Raw genomic sequence first — 17,074 nt, 5'->3', positions numbered from 1 at the left:
AGTTTGATGGAGGAGACCCTTGGAAAATCCGGTACCCGCAGCGAGTAGCTGTCCATCTGTCACAAACATCCTTCCTTCTCCTAGAAAGAGACAAGTTTGCTAACCTTTCACTGTTTCATTCTTAAATGAAATTTATGTATGTTCAAAGTTACACCAACCAAAGGAAGTGAAAACAGAAAAATTTCTATGAAACTACTGTTTATCTTCTCTCAGAAATTATGCAAATATTACTTGGTAAATTAAAATGATAATATCTTGCTATATATTTATTAAAAATACAGAAAGCTTGCCTCTACATGCCTCAAATAAGGAAAGGAAAATTGTAGCAGTCAACTCTAGAGGTGAAACTCTTTTACCACTCTTGCTAAGAAGGAGCTCTCAAGCCTTCAGAACTTGGAAACAAATGGGGGGAAATCCCCACAGAAAAGAGCTGAGAAACTAGGGCAGGTAATATCTGACAATCTTTTAACGTTAATTTAAGTAAAAAATATATATATATAATATATATAAACACACACAAATATATATAAAGGACGTTTATGGGGAAAAAAGTATCCTTTACAATTCTTAATGTTCATCTTACTACTTTGTTAAAGAAGCAATTAATTAGGCTTGGCAAGAATGAGACAACTCTTTTCATCTTTGTAAAGATGCTTAAAATAAAGCTGAATTATTCAGTCTCACTTTTCAATAAATTCTTTCAAAGTATTTCAGTTTCCCCTGTAGGAGCATAGGAACAGTTGAAGAACAGATATTGCAACATTTCACAAGAGAAATTTAGAAAAATATCTCATTCTTATTTTCTTAATTTGCCAAATATTATATTCTCTTTCATTATTTAATAGGTACTTTCACAGCTCTATGAAGAAACTACCCAAACACAAGGAATTTCAAAACAGAAAACAACCATGTTTTAAGTAATAACTTCAGAAACGTAACACATGGAGGATTTAAAAACTCAGAAGAAAGTTAACATAACTTCTAATTTATACTATTTCTAAAAATAACAATCAATGGCTATAAACCAAAGCATGGCATTTTGGGAAAAAAAAAATTAAAGACGGTGGGGGGAGGGGATAAATTCAAGTTCTCGTCTAGGTAAACAATTTCCATGAAATATAACACATATATTCAAGAACACATATGTTATACGTGTATGGTCTCATATACGTTCAGAATTTATCCTAGAAATGTCTTACCAAGGAAGGAGGAATTGCTTCGGTTCATGGAGGAAACTGACTTCTATGTCTCCTTTTGTCTGTGAACGGCTTTAATGAAGGTACTCTGTGTTAATCACCTGAGATTATACCAGCAATGTCTAAAACTGTCACCTGGGAAATCTGGTACAACACCTTCACATTAGTAAAACCTCTGCAAAAAAATCCCCCTTTACTTTGAAGTCTTCTATTAAGTTGTAGATATAGACCTATCATGCCATGTTTAATGCCGCCAGAGCATTCAAGGTGAAGAGAATTTGCAGGTTTAAGAGAATTTACTAAGGGATATGAGAAACACAATACTAAGCATAGTCGTTTTAATTCAAGCCTAGATAAACCAAGCATGGTCTAAATTATTTTGATAAAACTGACTAAGCAGGTAAAACTTATAGTTTCAAAAGTTTTTAAACATTTAAAAATTAGTTTGAAATGAACTCATTCAAGTTTTGGCAAAGCAACATTTTATATTTTCTCACAAAGCACTATAACTCACAGATTTTTTTAAAAAATAAAAGCATGCAAAATAGCTTAGGACCAAAGAATGAAAGAGTAGCTACAAGATAAATTATGGTAATTCATCAAGCTTTGATAACAAACTCGAACACGATCCAGAGGGAACAGACTATCCATGAGATGAGCTATAATTTAGTCTCTAGGCTCTCTTGGCATCGTCCTTATTCAAAAGCAGAGGGGAAAAGGGAGACAACAGGCCTAATTAATCTACATGTCTTTCTTTCATGATAAACAACTGAAATACACTAAGCTCAAACAAGTCAGCATAAAATACTATCCTATTTTAGAGACTGTAATCATACTTAAGTCAAAACTATTTTGAAGTAAACTGGTACCTAGTCTTTGAATAAGGGGAAAAATCTGGCAAATACACAATTTTTGGAATAATCTGATTTACCACCATAATCTAAACATATAACAAATAAAAGATTATCTTGATATATATGGGCTTTAGTGAGGAGAGTCAGAGTCTCTCCAGTTCCTTCCCACAAAAAAAGAAAAGAAAATCCCAAAATGATGGAAGGAAATCACACTGCAAACAACAAACTTAAGAATTGTTTTTAAGGGATAATGACCTACATTAAATTGGTGTGAATCAATTTTCACGAAGGAGACTCAGCCAGAAAACAGGAACAGTAAGAATCTTGGTCATTCCAAAGCACTGGCAAAACATAAATTTCTAACACTACAGCACGCATAAAACAAAAAGGAAAATAGTTGACACTGTAATTCACTCCAACAGAATGGAGTAGTTAAGAATATGGGCCTTGACAATCCTGAGTTTGAAACCTGCCTCTGATATTTACTAAATTTGTAAATTTGAACAAATTTCTTAACATCCCTAATCTTCAGTTTTCTCACTTGTAAAGCAGTCATAGTAAGTGTGCCTATGTCCTATGGGGTTGTTTCAAGAGTTGAACATAATTTTGCACATACAACTTTTAGCATAATAGCCAAATTCAGTAAGTGCTCAATAAATGAGATATTAGTATGAGTCCAGCAAATATCACCAAAACAAATGCCAGTTTTTTCCTGCTACATGGTCATCCACTCTCTTGTAGGACTCTCGCTTTAGCAAACACAGGAACAGTATTACACATGAGGTTCATATTAGAAACAGGCTTCCAGCACATGAAGACTCCCCACTACCCCCAAATTGCATTTATTCATTAAAAAATGAGATTGTAAGTTTCACAAGGGCAGGGACCAGCATATAACAGGTTCTCAATAAAGACATTTATTCTCTTATTAAACACAAAAGTTCCTACTATGTTCCAGGTACTATGCTAGGCATGGGGTAATATTGAAAAAAAAAAAAAAAGACAAAGTCTGCCCCGAGGAGCTAACAAAGACATTTACCCTACAACTTTCTTCCTTTTACACTAACCCTCAATTATTTTATCAGTTCAGTATTCCTCTGTTGGAGAGCCCTTGCCTCAGCCCCCAAAGCCACTTATACAATGCCTTTAAACCGCCCACTGATTCTGACATTTCCTCCTACAGATCCCACCCCTTCCACCAAAGCAATTCCCCAAACTCATCCATTAAATCTCCACTTCCTTGACAGCATCCCACACTCACTCTGCCACTATTCTTTTGTTGCACACACCTGTAAAAGTGTAACCTTACAGAAGAAAATCCCACACTAGGGCAGATTGATACCAACCTCAACAGAGGCCTCAACACTACTTGGCAATCCCACTATCATGGTTCCTCCACTTTCTAGCTGTATTCCTAGTCCAACCAATCCTTTCACCTTCACACTGGATTCAATTCCTGCTGCCTTCTCTGAGAACTTGCCCTATTAATTTCCCCATTTTCTCCCATATTTTGTATTTCTCTCTATTGACTTTGTTCAGTCAATGTTTAAACATGCGTAAATATCTCCTACCTTAAAACAAATCTCCTTTCTTCCCCATGTCTTTGTCTAGCTACCATACACTTTCCTCCCGCTTCAAGGGCATAATTCCTAAAAGAATTTGCTATCTTAACTATCTCCAGTTCCTTATCTTTCTCACTCCTCATCCTATTGCCATCTAGCTTCTGCCTTCATCACTGACTCCAAAACTAACTTCACAAAAGTTAGCAAGCGTATCTTGTCCATTGACAATTTTTCAGTTTTCTTAACTGGCTTGACTTCTGAACTGTATACAAAACGGTAGGTCACTTCCCCTCCTTCATAAAACCCCGTTTCATTCTTCTGGGATACAACACTCCTTTACAAATCTCCTTTGCCAATCCCTTCTCCATCAGACCCTTAAATGTTGACATTTCTTAGGACTGTATTCCAACTCTCTTCTTTTCTAATGCTACAATTCTTCCCAAAGTTTTCACAACTCACAATGAGAAATATATTTTACATCAAGTGTGGGTGTGTATGTGTATACACATGAGTATCAGATGAAAATTTCACAGATAAGCTCCGATCTTTTGATCCTATTCTACTTCATTTAAAAAAAAATACTGTCTGGGAATCACGAAACTAATCTACACGATTGTTTTAACTCTCTTGTTTTAACTCTCGGTCTTCAATTACTCTATTTATGCTGATGACTTCCAAATCTACATTTCCAGTGCAGAAGTGCCTATTAAGTCCCAAACCCATAAAGCCAATTTCCTCCTGAACAACTCCAAGTGGATAATTCTAAAATCCTTCAAACTCACTATGTCCAAAGTTAGAGTTCTCAGCATCTTTCCCCCAACATGGTCTTCTTCCATAACGCCCTATCTTCGTAAACAACTGAACTAGTTTCCCAAGCAAAATATCTAGGAGTCATTATTGATTCTTCCTTCTCTCTTTCCACTGTCATCCCCATCCAACCAATCACTAATCCCTAACAAATTTTCCTCTAAATATCTCTCCACCTTTTTTTATTCCCACCACTGTCACTCTCATCCAGGCTGTATTCACCTCAGTACAGTCCAGTAATGAGTTTTCTCACATATACTGTATTCTTCCAAATTTATAAACGCAATTCTACTCATTTTGTGCTGCCTACTATTACAGTTATCCATTGCTGTGCAATAAACCACCCAAAACTTGGTTTTAAACACTAAAATTATTTGCTCACAACTCTGCAATTTAGGCAAGGGAGACTGGCTTGTCTCTGATCTCTGCTGTAACACCCAATATGGCTTCCTCCGTCACACATCTGGTCCTTCAGGTAGAATAACTAGAACAGCCGGAGGCTGGCCAATTTGGGCTTCCACACAGCATGGCAGTGTCTGGATAGGGAGACTTTTTACATGGAAGACGGCTTCCTCCAATACGCAAAAGCAGAAGTTACCAGGTCTTTTTAATGCCTGGTCTCAAAAATCCTAGAATGTCACTTCTGCCACATTCTATTGGTCATAGTAATCACATGGCCAGCCTAGATTCAATAGGGGCAGGGGTGAAGGAGGAACAGACTCCATTTCTTGATGACCAAGTTACAAGGACACATAGAAAAAGAGCACGTGAGATAAAAGATATTGTTGCTGTCATCTTTGAAAATGAAATATACCACACTCCACCTAATTCACATTCCTTCCAAATGCAAAATACACTCAATGCCCTCCCTCCCACCAAAACGTCATCCTATTACAGCATTTGCTGTAAAGCCAGAATCTTGCTATTTAAATCAGGTTCATGTGCAGATGGTACTCTGGGTTTAGCTGCTCACACACAGCTCCTCAGATACAGCTCCTCTTAAGCCAAAATCCCATTACCTCAAAAGATAACTCATCTGCCCCACTGCAGTACGCCAGAGACAGGATTGCAATACACACTTGAGTTCAAAAGATGTAGCGGATGGGAAGTTACAAAGAAGACATGTAACAGTGCCATAGCAATTGTGAAATCTGCTAGGTGCATGTCATCAGTTCTGCTCCCTGAAAACAGTCCTCTGTGGCTCTTCACTCTGCCCTCCGGGCTCCTGGCTGCATCCTCTGAATCATTCTTCCTACTTCTAAGAAATGGTCCATGCTTGCAACAGTTTAGCTTTCTCAGCCTGTTTCCTGCCCATACAAGATCAGGATTCCTCACACACATAAAGGTTCTTTTTAGTTGAATTATGTCTATCATTTTTCTGTCTAAGCTGGTGGTGCTTCCATAGTACCATTCTTCTAAAAAATGCATGTGTTTCCTATGAATTTTATTTTATTTTATTGTTTTTATTTTATTTTTTTTGGGTGTTGATGAAGTTGGGTTTATTTTTATTTATTTTTTTTTTAATTTTTTGTTTATTGCAGTTACATTGGTTTATAACATTGTAAAAGTTTCAGGCGTACATCATTGTACTTCTATTTCTGCATACATTACATCATGTTCACCACCAAAATACTAATTACAACCCATCACCACACACATGTACCGAATTATCCCTTTCGCCCTCCTCCCTCCCCCCTTCCCCTCTGGTAACCACCAATCCAATCTCTGTCCCTATGTGTTTGTTTATTGTTATTATCTACTACTTAATGAAGGAAATCATACGGTATTTGACCTTCTCCCTCTGACTTATTTCACTTTGCATTATACCCTCAATGTCCCTCCATGTTGTCACAAATGGCTGGATTTCATCGTTGCTTATGGCTGAGTAGTATTCCATTGTATATATACCACAGCTTCTTTATCCATTTGTCCCTTGACGGGCACTTAGGTTGCTTCCAAGTCTTGGCTATTGTGAATAACGCTGCAAAGATCACAGGGGTGCATGTACCTTTGCAAATTGGTGTTTTCAAGTTCTTTGGATAAATACCCAACAGTGGAATAGCTGGATCATATGGTACTTCTATCCTTCATTTTTTGAGGAATCTCCATACTGTTTTCCATAGTGGCTGCACCAGTTTGCACTCCCACCAGCAGTGTATGAGAGTTCCCTTCTCTCCACATCCTCTCCAACACATGTTGTTTCCTGTCTTGTTAATTATAGCCATTCTGACGGGCATCAGGTGATATCTCACTGTAGTTTTGATTTGCATTTCCCTGATAGTTAATGATTTTGAACATCTTTTCATGTGTCTGTTGGCCATCTGTATATCTTCTTTGGAGAAATGTCTGTTCAGGTCTTTTGCCCATTTTTTAATTGGGTTGTTAGTTGTTTTGTTGTTGAGATGCATGAGTTCTTTATATATTTTGGAGATTAAGCCCTTATCAGATCTATGGTTTGCAAATATCTTCTCCCAATTGTTAGGTTGTCTTTTCGTTTTGTTGATGGTTTCCTTTGCTGTGCAGAAGCTTTTTAGTTTGATGTAGTCCCATTTGTTTATTTTTTCTATTGTTTCTCTTGGCCGGTCAGACGTGGTGCTTGAAAATATGTTGCTAAGACCGATGTCGAAGAGCATACTGCCTATGTTTTCTTCTATAAGTTTCATAGTTTCAGGTCTTACATTCAAGTCTTTAATCCATTTTGAGTTAATTTTTGTGTATGGTGTAAGGTAAGGGTCTACTTTCATTTCTTTGGCATGTGGCTATCCAGTTTTCCCAACACCATTTGTTGAAGAGACTTTCTTTTCCCCATTGTATGTTCTTGGCTTTTTTGTCAAAGATTAGCTGTCCATAGACGTGTGGGTTTATTTCTGGGCTTTCGATTCTATTCCATTGATCTGTGTGTCTGTTTTTGTGCCAGTACCATGCTGTTTTGGTTACTATAGCTTTGTAGTATATTTTGAAATCAGGGAGTGTGATACCTCCAGCTTTGTTCTTTTTTCTCGGATTCCTTTAGCTATTAGGGGTCTTTTGTTGTTCCATATAAATTTTAGGATTCTTTGTTCTATTTCTGTGAAAAATGTTGTTGGAACTTTGGTAGGGATTGCATTGAATCTATAGATGGCTTTAGGAAGTATGGACATCTTAACTATGTTAATTCTTCCAATCCAAGAGCACGGAATATCTTTCCATTTCTTTGTGTCTTCTTCAATTTCTTTCAGAAATGTTTTATAGTTTTCGGTGTACAGATCTTTCACCTCTTTGGTTAAGTTTATTCCTAGGTATTTTATTCTTTTTGTTGCAATTGTAAATGGGATGGTATTCTTAATTTCTCTTTCTGCTACTTCGTTGTTACTGTACAGAAATGCAACTGATTTTTGTATGTTGATTTTGTATCCTGCAACTTTACCATATTCGTTTATTACTTCTAAAAGTTTTCTGGTGGATTCTTTAGGGTTTTCTATATATAAAATCATGTCATCTGCAAATAGTGACAGTTTCACTTCTTCCTTTCCAATTTGGATCCCTTTTCTTTCTTTCTCTTGCCTGACTGCTCTGGCTAGGACTTCCAATACTATGTTAAATAGGAGTGGTGACAGTGGGCATCCTTGTCTGGTTCCTGTTCTTAGAGGGATAGCTTTCAGTTTTTCACCATTGAGGATGATATTAGCTGTGGGTTTCTCATATATGGTCTTTATTATGTTGAGGTACTTTCCTTCTATCCCCATTTTATTGAGAGTTTTTATCATAAATGGATGCTGTATCTTGTCAAATGCTTTCTCTGCATCTATTGAGATGATCATGTGATTTTTGTTCTTCATTTTATTAATGTGGTGTATTACGTTGATTGATTTGCGAATGTTAAACCATCCCTGCATCCCTGGAATAAATCCCACTTGATCATGGTGTATAATCTTCTTAACGTATTGTTGTATGCGATTTGCTAGTATTTTGTTAAGGATTTTTGCATCGATGTTCATCAGTGATATTGGCCTGTAATTTTCTTTGTTTGTGTTGTCCTTGTCTGGTTTTGGTATCAGGGTAATGTCAGCTTCGTAGAATGAGTTAGGGAGCTTCCCTCCCTCCTCAATTTTTTGGAAGAGTTTGAGAAGGACAGGTATTAAGTCTTCTTTGAATGTTTGGTAGAATTCACCAGGGAAGCCGTCTGGTCCTGGACTTTTATTTTGGGGGAGGTTTGGGATTACTGTTTCGATCTCCTTACTGGTGATTGGTCTATTCAAATTCTCTACTTCTTCTTGATCCAGTTTTGGAAGGTTGTATGATTCTAAGAATTTATCCATTTCTTCCAGATTGTCAAATTCGTTGGCATATAGCTTTTCATAGTATTCTCTTATAATCTTTTGTATTTCTGAGGTGTCTGTTGTAACCTCTCCTCTTTCATTTCTGATTTTACTTATTTGTGCCTTCTCTCTTTTTTTCTTGGTGAGTCTAGCTAAAGGTTTGTCAATTTTATTGATCTTTTCAAAGAACCAGCTCTTGGTTTTATTAATTTTTTCTATTGTTTTTTTGGTCTCTATTTCATTTATTTCTGCTCTGATTTTTATTATTTCCCTTCTTCTACTGATTTTGGTCTTTGTTTGTTCTTCTTTTTCCAGTTCCTTTAGGTGCATTGTTAGATTGTTTATTTGAGATTTTTCTTGTTTGTTGAGATAGGCCTGTATTGCTATAAACTTCCCTCTTAGAACCGCTTTTGCTGTATCCCATAAATTCTGGCATGTCGTATTTTCATTTTCATTTGTCTCCAGGTATTTTTTGATTTCTTCTTTGATTTCTTCGTTAACCCAGTCGTTGTTCAGTAGCATTTTGTTTAATCTCCATGTATTTGTGGCTTTTCTGATTTTCTTCCTATAGTTGATTTCTAGTTTCATACCGTTGTGGTCAGAAAAGATGCTTGGTATTATTTCAATCTTCTTAAATTTATGGAGACTTGTTTTGTGGCCTAATATGGGATCAATCCTGGAGAATGTTCCATGTGCATTTGAAAAGAACGTGTATTCTTCGGTTTTTGGATGGAATGCTCTGTATATATCTACTAGGTCCATCTGTTCTAGTGTGTCGTTTAAGGCCAATGTTTCCTTATTGATCTTCTGTTTGGATGATCTATCCGTTGGTGTAAGTGGAGTGTTAAAGTCCCCTACTATTATTGTGTTACTGTCTATTTCTGTTTTTATGTCTGTTAATAATTGCTTTATATATTTGGGTGCACCTACATTGGGTGCGTAGATATTTACAAGTGTTACATCTTCTTGTTGGATTGTTCCCTTGATCATTATGTAATGCCCTTCTTTGTCTCTTTTTACAGTTTTTGTTTTAAAGTCTATTTTGTCTGATATGAGTACTGCTACCCCAGCTTTCTTTTCATTGCCATTTGTGTGGACTATCTTTTTCCATCCCTTCACTTTCAGTTTGTGAGTGTCTTTAGGTCTGAAGTGTGTCTCTTGTATGCAGCATATATATGGGTCTTGTTTTTTTATCCAGTCAGCCACCCTATGCCTTTTAATTGGAGCATTTAGTCTATTGACGTTTAAAGTAGCTATTGATAAGTATGTACTTACTGCCATTTTTTAACTTTTTTTTTTTTTTTCCCTCAGTGTTTTAGTAGTCCTTCTCTGTTCCTTACTTCTTCTATACAGAATTGATGGTCACTTTAGTTTGACATCTGTCTGAAAGCTCTACTCTTTAACTCCCCTCCTCCCTCCTTTTGTTTTTAATATCATATCTAACCTCTTTTTTGTGCATTTGTATCCATTACGTTCTAATCATGGAAATAGATAATTTTTCCTATTTGTGGTCTTCTCTTTTCCCCTTAAATCAGTCCCTTTAGCATTTCTTGTAGCACTGGTTTCCTGGTGACTAACTCCTTTAATTTTTGCTTATCTGGGAAAATTTTGATCTCTCCTTCCATTTTGAATGATAACCTTGCTGGGTAGAGTATTCTTGGCTGTAAGTTTTTTCCTTTTAGCACTTTAAATATATCGTGCCATTCTCTTCTAGCCTGTAAGGTTTCTGCAGAGAAGTCAGCTGATAGACTTATGGGGTTTCCTTTGTATGTAACTTGACATTCTCTTGCGGCTTTTAGGCTTCTCTCTTTATCTTTAATTCTGGACATTTTGATTACGATGTGTCTTGGTGTGGGCCTCTTTGGGTTAATCTTGTTTGGGGCTCTCTGTGCTTCCTGTACCTGGATGTCTGTTTCCTTCCTTAGGTTAGGGAAGTTTTCATCTATTATTTCTTGAAATAGATTCTCTGCCCCCTTGTCTCGCTCTTCTCCTTCCGGGACATCTATAACACGGATGTTAGTGTGCTTGATGTTGTCCCAGAGGTCCCTTAGACTGTCCTCACTCTTTTTAATTCTTTTCTCTTTTACCTGTTCACCTTGGGTAATTTCTTCTAGTCTTTCTTCCAGCTCACAGATCCGTTCTTCTGTATCCTCTACTCTGCTTTTGAGTCCCTCTAATGAATTTTTCATTTCCAGTATTGTATTCTTCATTTCTGATTGGTTCTTTTTTATATCTTCCATTTCTTTGTTGACATTCTCACTGAGTTCATCTATTCTTCTCCCCAGATCAGTGAGCAGCCTTAACACTCTTATTTTGAACTCTCTGTCAGGTAGGTTGCTCATTTCTGTTTCACTTAGTTCCTTTTCTGGGGTTTTGTCCTGTTCCCTTACTTGGAATGTGTTCTTTTGCCTCCTCATTTTGCCTCTTTCCCCGTGCTTGTGTCTACGTATTAGGTAGGTCAGCTACATCTCCTGCTCTTGGATAGGTGACCTTATGTAAGTGATGCCTTAGGAAGCTTCCAGTGTGCTTCCCTCAGTTCTCAATGTTCCAGGGGTGGCCCCTATGTGGGGCCCTTCTATTGTGGCCTGTTAGCTCTCCCTATAGGCACCCAGGGAGGCTGAGTTATGCTCCTGGCCAGCTGTTGTAATGCTCAGCTGCTTGTAGTTGTTGTGGGCCCTTCAGTCTCTTTATCAGGTGTGGGGCACCCCAGCACAGTTGGCTGTAAGTTCTAATACCACATTTGTGTTGCAGTATTTCTTTTAAGTGAGTAGGCCCCCACCGTGGCAGGTTGTTAGGCTCAGGGCCTTACAATTGCTGCAAGCCTCTAGCCTATTATGTCTCTTGTCAGCTCTCTGAGGATTGCAGCTGGGTGGGGCTGGCCTCAGGCACAGGAACACCCAATTGTTTCAGGCTTTGGAAGGTGGGGCAAACCCCCTATGTGGGTCTTTGACAAGCACAAGTCTTCTGCAGCTGACAAGCCCTGCTGCCCACAGGTCCACACACACAGTCAACACAGTCCTGCCCCGTGTGAGCGCCCCGACCTCCCCAAGCGGACCCAGTCTCTCCACCGCGGGAGCCCCACACACTCCGCCACGGCCCCACACTCTCCACCCCCTCCTTGTGCACACCCTGCCCGGCTCAAGTCGGCTCAGTTGCCAGGCTGCAGAGAATCCAGTCACCAATCTATGCAGGCCCACAAGTTGCCTGAGGGCTTGTTGTTGGGTGGGGCCAGTCTCTAGGGTGGGCTGCCTGCCCTGGCTGAGCTGGATTAAATCGGTGCTCTAGGGGGTGGAGCAGACCCTGGGCTAGCTGGCCTCAGGGAGAACTCCAATGGCGTCTGTGTCAGCACGCTCACACCAGGCCACAACAATGGCCGCCGCCAATGTCCCAGTCCCTGGAGAGGTCTCACCCCTCACCGAGATGCACTCAGGGCCTATTAGGTGAGTCTCTTGTCACCAAAGCACTGTGCACCTTTCTTTCTGGTGATTTTAGGATGCTTTCTGGAACGGGTGAGTTTGCGTGCGGGCCCTTTAAGAGCCAGTTCTAGTTTCTTTGTGAACCGGGTTTTCGGGGGGTGCTCCCCAATGTTTTAGTAGCAGGCAAAGTCAGATATTATGCCGCTGGTGTCGATTGTGCTGGGTCCACAAAATGCCCACATTGGGGGCGCTCCCTGGCTCAGGACCCCGTGCCTCCAGGGAGGGTGCGGACCTGTGAGCTGCTCCTGGCGGCCGTGAAGCTGGCGGCTTGTGAAGGCGGCGTTTCTCCTCCCCGGAAGGGAGTCTCTGCCTCTTCTACACCAGTTAGGATAGTCCGTTGCTGTAGGAGTTCCTCCTATCCAGTTTTCAGCTCTGTCCCAGGGGTAATTCTTCCACGAGTAGTTGTAAATTGGCTGTGTCCACGGGAGGAGGTGAGTTCAGAGTCTGCCTACAACGCCATTTTGACTCCGCCCCCTCCCCCATTTCTCCTATGAATTTTATTGGAATTAACTCCAATAGACAGACACCACATCCACAAATCTCTTTGAGATAGGCCACTCTCTACTTTTGGCTGAGTGTCATGGTGCTGTGGGATAGCAGACTTAAGAGCCTTAGAAGCTCTTTGACTAGTTGAGACATTCTAAAAAGGTACGTCTTTGAGACTCCTTGAAGCCCTTTTGTCTAGCTGAAGGACTCTAAGAGGCATTGTTTTAAATCTTACAGGTCTTGGGCCGGCCCCGTGGCTTAGCGGTTAAGTGTGCGCACTCCGCTGCTGGCGACCCAGGTTCGGATCCCAGGCACGCACCGACGCACCGCTTCTCCGGCCATGCTGAGGCCGCGTCCCACATACAGCAACTAGAAGGACATGCAGCTATGACATACAACTATCTACTGGGGCTTTGGGGGAAAAAATAAATAAATAAATAAAATTATAAATCTTACAGGTCTCAACAAAGAATCTTACAGACACACTCTTGATTCGATCCTTACTCTGAGGCGATTTTTTTACTGACAGCACCCTGGGATTTGAGAAGTACTCTGATAAGCAAAGGGAAGAAAGAAGACATTACACAGTGGAGGATGAGGATAAATAAAAGCACAGTCTCACTGGGAAACAGTGAAGAAAGCCATCTAGCTGGGTTCATGGTGAGGGGAAACGCAAAATGAAATTGGAAGGGTAGAGTAAAAGCAAACATTCTAAGAGTCCTGACTACCAGCTCATAGAATCTGTAATTTATGCTCTTGACTGCTGATTTCCACCTGCTGGTCCAAATGCTGCTACACATATACACTTGGAGAGCTTTATAAATACACAACCTCACCCTAGAGATTTTGAAAAGATGGAGTAGAATCTCTATCTAAGCAAAACTCCCAGGTGATTCTCAGACACAGCCAGACTCAGGAGCCACTGCTCTAGGCAACGGTCAACAGTCGCATTGACATTTTGAGAATAAGAGTGACATAAATGCAGGCATCCAGTGAAGTTTTCAGTTACAAGTTTATACAATAAAAAGTGGTATTTTCATTTACAATCTTCTATTTGTCTTTATCCATATTATTTTCCTCAGAGACCTACTTCACAGGATCCATGTATTTTCTGGCCATATACATCATACAAGAACCCCAATCCCCTCATAATCTCATCTTAATATGTAACAAAATAATTTTCTCATCTTAATATGTAACAAAATAATTTTCTATTTGGCTGTTTTGTTAAAAAAGATGAGCCTGGTATGTTGGAGAGAGAGGTCCTAATAGAAGTTAGGAGGCTGTGGTACTATGTAATGTAGTTGTGACATGATAAGGACCTGACCCAAGATGATGATAGTAAGAATGAAAATGAAGAGAGAGATCAGAGTCATGACAATGTAACACCTCTGGAAGAAACCTCAGAAAATGTTCTTTGTAACCTTAGGGTAGACAAAGATTTCTTTAATAGAAAACAACAACAACTTGAGTCATAGGAAAAAATCTGATAAATTGGGCTTCATCAAAATTAAAAACATCTGCTCTTTGAAAGAAATCATTTAGACAATGAAAAGGCATAACAAGACTGGAAGAAACTACAATACACACAGCTAGAAAAGGATGATACTGAAATATATAAAGAACTCTTACTCAACAAAAAGACAAATAAGCCAATTTTTTAAATGGGCAAAAACTCTGAACTGACACTTCAAATACACAAGTGCCCAATGAGTATACGAAAAGATGTTCAACATCATTAGTCATCAGGGAAATACAAATTAAAACCACACTGTAATATCACTACTCATCCACTAAATGGCTAAAATAAAAAAGATTGAGAATACAGAGCAACTAGAATGCTCATTCGGAGGAATGTAAAATAGTACAATTACTTTGGAAAACAGTCTGGCCATTTCTTATAAAGTAAAACATACACTTACCATATTACTCCACAATTGCACTCCAAGATATTACTCAAAACAAATGAAAAACAAGTATCTCCACATAAAGCATTGTACATATAATGGGGTTCTATCAAAAGACACAGGAGACAGAGTTAAAATTTCAAAAACTTGAGCCTCAAAAAAATCTAGGACTAAATTGATTGAATCTTAAAAAAAAATAAACAAGTTCTGGAGTCATAATATCTAGGCTCAAATTCTAGCTCTATCACATACTAACTGTGTGCACTGGGGCAAGGAAATTACCCTTACCAACCACTCAGTTTCCTCGTTTGTGAAACAGGGAGAATAATTTATATACTGTAAGGTTCTTGTAAGAATTCCAGGAGCTAATGCATGAAAAATGAACTTAGAGACATGAAGAGCTTTAAATGTTAGTCATTATCACTATCAATAAGTTTTTGGAACTCTTAATTCTTTCCATTCAGAAGTTGAAATACTGATCAAGAGTACTTGAGACATGGTAGACATATCAAAGAGGTTTACTAGACATTTGTTCATCTCCCCTAGCACTTTATCTTCATCATAACCAAGAGTTACTGGATATATTTTATTTCAAAGAAACCTCAGACACCTGAAAACGATATGAAATTTCAGTAGGTAAACCAGAGAAAGATATTTTGCATTATGAAAAGCCAATAGGTTGACTTCAATATGTAATTCATTCTATAAATATTAATTTAGCCATAACCCACCCAGGAACATTTAGGCAAGAATCAGGATATAACTAACACTGTGGCTACTTTAAATGTAAAAATTAAAAAACAATAAAAATAATAGAAAATTACAAGGTCAGCCTGGTGGCATAGTGGTTAAGTTTGTGCTCTGCTTCGGTGGCCCGGGGTTTGCAGGTTCGGATCCCTGGTGCAGACCTACACACCGCTCGTCAAGCCATGCTGTGGCAGCGTTCCCACATTCAAAACAGAGGAAGGCTGGCATAGATGTTAGCTCAGGGACAATCCTCCTCAAGCAAAAAGAGGAAGATTGGCAACAGATACTAGCTCAGGGCCAATCTTCCTCACCACAAAAAAAAAAAAAAGAAAAATTATACATGGGCCATCCACACTATAAGAATTTCTACATGAGCCTCTATAAAATGCTGAAGTACAGCAAAGGCTGAAATAACAGCCTTCAATCTAAAGAATCATTTATTTAAAATAATAATAATAGTAATGACAATAATTGTTGTTATTAATCAGCTGTCATGAGTGGTTATCAGTTACTAGGCTATGTTTTCAGCTTTTTATATGTATTAACTCATTTTAAGCCTCATAAAAGCCTAGGTACTAGATACTATTATTATCTTCATTTCACCAATGATTGAAACATAATGAGTAGGTTAAAATGCATGAGTTCTTTATGATATTAAAAAAATTTTAAAGGCCAAAAAAATTAATCTAAAAACTGGCACTTAGGAGGAAATAACCATTTATCCTGCTTTCCTGTAGGAACGATATTTCAATGTTTACCAAGTAGCCCTAAGACAATTAAGATCTCTTCTTTACAGAAAAACTTCAGTAACAAACGTAAAAATAATAAAACAATTAGAAATTCACCACTTTTCAACCCCTAATGTAACCAGTTCAATGATCATCAAAGGGTACTTAGACCTTTAAGTGAAAAGTTGATGCCAATCACATCTATTTTACTTTCAGGTCATAAGGGGAGAAAAGATGCAACTTTCAACGAAGAGGATCGGGCTGTTACCACCTGAACCTACTGATCAACCTCACATCACTAACCGTGGGACAATCAGATCTAAGAGATTCTCACGTACTGCAGCATGAAGTAGTACACGTCCCCTACAAAATAATCTTCCAAAAACTATTAAAACATCAATAAAAATAAACAAACAATTTTTTAAAAAATAAAAAAAAAAAAATCTTCCAAAAACGTTCAGCCTGAAGGTAACCCAGCCTTTGCATTTAACTTCTAGTTGACAGAAATATAGAAGATAGAAGAACAAATTAAACAATACTGCAAAGAGGCAATCAAACAAATCCAAAAGGTCAAATACTCCATAGGGACACTGACCCAGTTTCTTTAAGTCAAAGGCACAGAACCGGCCCCGTGGCTTAGCGGTTAAGTGCGCGCGCTCCGCTGCTGGCGGCCCGGGGTTCAGATCCCGGCCGCGCACCGACGCACCGTTTCTCCGGCCATGCTGCGGCCACGTCCCACATACAGCAACTAGAAGGATGTGCAACTACGACATACAACTATCTACTGGGGCTTTGGGGAAAAAAAGGAAGAGGACTGGCAATAAATGTTAGCTCAGAGCCGGTCTTCTCAGCAAAAAGAGGAGGATTAGCACGGATGTTAGCTCAGGGCTGATCTTCCTCACAAAAAAAAAAAAGTCAAACGCACAATAGAAAATAAAAGTCAACAAGGAGACTCTTCAGGATTAAAGGAGATACAATGACATAACAACCAAATACAATGTATGAACCTTACT

The 17,074-nt window shown here is 38.7% G+C and overlaps 1 protein-coding gene across 5 annotated transcripts in view; it reads right to left on the bottom strand.

The window, feature by feature from the left end:
- The window catches only part of OSBPL8 (oxysterol binding protein like 8), a 207,204-nt gene that overhangs the window by 98,177 nt on the left and 91,953 nt on the right, over window positions 1-17,074 (bottom strand). The window lies entirely within an intron of this gene.

This window comes from Diceros bicornis, chromosome 25, assembly GCF_020826845.1.
Source record: "Diceros bicornis minor isolate mBicDic1 chromosome 25, mDicBic1.mat.cur, whole genome shotgun sequence".
Classification (NCBI taxonomy): Eukaryota; Metazoa; Chordata; class Mammalia; order Perissodactyla; family Rhinocerotidae; genus Diceros; species Diceros bicornis.
This window is presented reverse-complemented; position numbering and strand designations above follow the sequence as displayed.